The sequence below is a fragment of the Stegastes partitus genome, unplaced genomic scaffold (genome assembly GCF_000690725.1).
Source record: "Stegastes partitus isolate 25-593 unplaced genomic scaffold, Stegastes_partitus-1.0.2 Scaffold541, whole genome shotgun sequence".
NCBI classification, from domain to species: Eukaryota; Metazoa; Chordata; class Actinopteri; family Pomacentridae; genus Stegastes; species Stegastes partitus.
In genome coordinates this window covers 228,570-233,220 of record NW_007578272.1, presented here as the reverse complement: position 1 = coordinate 233,220, position 4,651 = coordinate 228,570, and positions in this window count along the sequence as shown.

The following is a 4,651-nucleotide window of genomic DNA, read 5'->3' as shown; positions in this document are numbered from 1 at the left end:
GTTTATTTTCACTTCTGTTGTTAGCGTCTGTGTTTTGGGCCCTTCACTCACTGTTTCTCTGAAGATGATGTGATGAAATCAGAGATTGGGATTGCTGTCAATGAGGAAGGAAAGAAAAACTTTCACACGTGTAACTCTGAATGAATTCCTTCATCCTTATATTGATGGTGAATCAACAGTGATGAGGTCTGCTGTAGTAGAGTTTTACAAAGAGCAGCATGTCGACTTTGGCTTGCCACAACATTTTTCCTTCGTAACTTGGAAAGTTAAGGTGTTCCCTGTCTTCTGCAGGATGTCTCAAACTGTTGTGCAGCTGTGTGGATGTGTAACGGTCCATGTAGGCCCTTGAAAGTTAAACAACCACCTACCAACTCCATCTACAGTATTGCATTAATAGAAAGGGAAGGTTTGTGTTTAATGTTCATGCTGCCCGTCAGTCTTAAGTACGAAATCTGAAGTGTTGTTGGGCAAGAAACTGAATCCCATGTTGCTCCTGATGGCAGGCTGGCGGCTGGTGTGTGCTAATGTATAAAAAAATAGTAAGGTTTTGTGTAGAACCTACATTAAAAAAGGTGCTAAATAACTACAAATGATTTACCATGAAAGAATATCCAACTGGTGACTGCACTGCTCCAGAACTCTGCACTGGCTGATTTCTGTGCCGAAGCCAAAGGGTAATTGAATGTGCGTTTGGGGAGATCTGAAGCACTTCCAAGGACTGTGGACGTAAACCTGAACGGTCTCCTTATTGCAAGGCCCGTAAAGAGAAAGTTATGATGACAGAGTTATGACAGCCATGCCATTTGGCCAAAGGAAGACCAGAAACACAGAGAGACTGCAATGAAGCCAACAGACAGACAGTACAAAGGGTTGTCATGATAACCTAGACTCCTAATTTGTGATTTCCTTGACACTGATGTATTATTGTTCTTATTTTAAGAACAGAGATTTGCATAGACATGTTTGCACACTGATGTTAGACAAGATGTGTAAGAGACTGTGTGGTAGGTTACAGATTTTACACTTTTTTTTGGATGCAAGTGTCAGTTTTCTGCAAAATACTGTTGCAACAAACGCATTGGGATAATCAAAAAATCTTGATCTGTATGCAAACATAAGTTTTTAAAACTTATTTTGCATATAAAACTACATTGAATAAATAGCTCATGCTGATTATTGCACTTGACAGCACAAGTTATAACTGCAATATTAAAAATAAACTAAAAATGAAGAAGGCTTTAGTAGAATATTAATTAAAACAACAATTTAAGCTTTATTGCAACATTATTCTAATACCTATTAAAAGGTATGCCCTAGTGCAACATTAGTATTTACTCGAATAACTCGATGTCATCTTTGCAGAGATGCTGTGTGTAGGAGAAGTGAGCAGGCTGTTGTGGTATTTGGGGGTGGAGGTGAGACTCTGTGTGATTGCCTATGTGGAGGTGGAGTAGTTGGGGGTGTATGTATTTGTGCATAAGAACAAGTCCTACTTCAGGGTTGTGTGTAACGTGGTGCCATTTTGTGGATAGTTTGGCTGAATCATTTGCCTCAGAAGACAAAACCCTTCAGTGAGCTGTGCAGTGTTGGAGGTTATTTTGTTGAGAGTCTCCATCTTTTTTTTTTTTGTGTTTTCCAGAACACTCCTCTTCACTTGTAGGTCTTCTCGGGCAGCGTTCTCTGCCAGAGGCCTTCTTTTGAGTATGAAAGCTTAATATTCAGTATATTTAGATGCGTTCCATGAAAGTATTTCCTTTCTGCCTTAATATGACTTAGATATAACTCACCGCCATTGCTTCCTCTGGAATGTACAGATCTATAAAGTCCATGCCTCTCTCTTCACTGAGCACACCAGCTCACCGATGACTTTGACCAGTGGAAACCAACCTATGCTACACAAGGGCAAGTTAGAATATTGGAGTGATTCAGTCAAATATGTTTGAACTGGAACCAACTCTTAAGAAGCAAGGTGACAAGGTGTCTTTTAAAGACTGTCATAGGTAAAAAAAAAAAAACAACAACAACAAAAAACACAATAACAAGGTAAAAAGCTTGATTTTCACTGGAGGGGGTCTTGAAGTTTGGCCTTAAATAGAACAAGGGAAGAATACATGACCTATTAATGGAAACAAGCAATCCAGAACAATAGGCTACAAAGTTGGGATATTATTGTCCAGTCCAATGCTGGTGTTATATGAAAGTGACCGGCAGATATCAGACAGGTAACTTAGTGGCTGGTGAATTTGAGCACAAATCGGACAGTGGCTGGTAGAGACTCACATTTCAAAAGCATACTTTGCTAGCTTGCCTGTAGTATAGCTTATATACAATAATAATGATCAAAACAAATAATCAAACCAGTCCAATGTACCTGAAGTAAATTCATTTGTTCCTTCATGACTGAGGCAGACACGCCAACAGATGCCTCACTATCAGGAAACATGATATCTGAAACTTGAGTAACAGGATCCAAATCGGTATTGGAAGTCTTTCTTGTAGTTTAATCGTAGCAGCTGGACTTGCTTGAGTTCCTTGAAGACGTTCCACCTCTCATCCAAGAGGCTTCATCAGTTCTGACTGACTAGTTGGGAGTTCCAGATACTTATATCCTTAAGGAGCCACTAACACCTGAGTTTCGGTTTCAGTTGGGAGTTTGTCGCTCCAAAACCGAAACTCAGGTGTTAATGGCTCCTTAAGGATATCAGTATCTGGAACTCCCAACTAGTCAGTCAGAACTGATGAAGCCTCTTGGATGAGAGGTGGAACGTCTTCAAGAAACTCAAGCAAGTCCAGTTGCTATGACTAAATTACAAGAACAACCATGACCTGGATGACTGAGCATTTTCTCAGACACACTGGAAGTCTTGTCCAGATCAGTAATACTTAGTGACTCAATGGGGTGAGCTACAAGTGCTTTGTGGTACTTTTCCTGGATGGTCTTGAGCTACATCAACATTGTGAGGAATCTTGCCCCCAAGACAACAAAATGCCTGGTCAGCACTTTCTTGTTTCATGTAGCACCTTGAGCTGTGTGTTACAAATGAAGTTGAAGAAACAGACTTCAAAAAACTAAACGGGATTAAATAATAAGCTACTGTTGTTTTTATTTGACGCCATATAAATGACCTAAACGTTCTCTCCTTTCTTTACTTGATGTGTTGCTGTAGACTTTATCGCCACCTACTGGCACCACATGTTTGTCTGTTGTGTGTTCTTGTGTGTGTGGAGATAATTTGTAAAACAAAACTATTGTGGACAGATTTAGTTTTTTTTCATGGAAAATAACTGTTTAAAAAATATCCACATTAATGTGGACAAGGCCTGAGGGGCCTGCAGGTGGAAGAGGGGAAGAGCAGCTCAGATGAAACCGGGTTCCAGTCCATGCACTGCCTCAAAAACAAATGAAAGCATCTTAAAATCGATTCTGCACTTCACTGGTAAGCAGTGAAGGGAGACCGGTACAGGGGAGACGTGGTCTCTCTTCTTGGTACCACTGAGGAGTCTCACCGCTGCCTTTTGAACCAGCTGCAGGCGAGAAAGTGCTGACTGACTGATTCCCACGTAGAAAGAATCGAGGCAGACAAAGAAAGCTGCAGCAGGTAGGTGAGTGTGTTCCAGGCTCTTGTACATGCAAAATATTCTTGATTCCAACTTTTCAAAATCTATATGAGCTAAATTTATATGTTTTTGGCCACCTGAGTCCTGAAGCTGATGATAAAGCTGGTAGTCTGTTTCAGTTCGTCCCAAAGGTGTCGGATCAAGTTGAGTTCAGATCCGCGGGTTTCTTCACACCAAGGATGAGTTTTTTTTCAATTCAATTTTTATTTATATGCTGCCAAAACAGAACGTGAATCATCTCGTGGCAGTTTACATACGAAGGTCAAGACCTTAAAGTATTTCAGAGGGAACATGAACAGCTACCCCTTTAGCAGCACTTGATAAAAGAGTTTTTTTTCCACCCCATCGCTGCCAAGAAACCCAAAACTGAACCAGAGTCAGGGTGAAGATGAACTAAGATGAGCAGGGAGAAGAAACAAACTAGTTGTTGGAACCAGTAGCCACAGATCAGAACATGCAGGTTGAGAGTCAAAGGAAAGATGACGAAGCACAAAAAAAGAGAAGACACAGTTAAATGTGGCCACAGACAGCCATGTTTGGATGCACTTGATTGCTTGTTTTTAATTAAAGTGATAATAAAATGTGGTTTTAATGAATGCAAGCTGACATAATGAAACACAGTCAGTCTAAAAATGTAGATTTAACTTTAAGGTTTGAACCCCTAATCTTTGGACTGGTAAACAATCTCTGCACAAACATACCAGTGTGGATTAAAAAAACAAAACAAAACACAGTAATGCAGTTATTTTTTGTTTTTTATTCTAGTTAAGGAATTTAACCAAGTTTTTTTCTCTGTATTTTTATTTCATATTTATGCTGAGCAGGAACAACAGGTCCTTCACACAACAATCAAAAGTAATAAGAGGATGCCATCAAAACTCAATGTCTATAACAGGGGTGTCCAATCCTGGTCCTACGAGAGCCTCAGTCCTGCATGTTTTAGATGTTTCCCTCTTCTAACACACCTGATTCAAATGATCAGCTCATCATCAAGCTCTGCAGAAGTCTGATAACGATCCTGATCATTTGAATC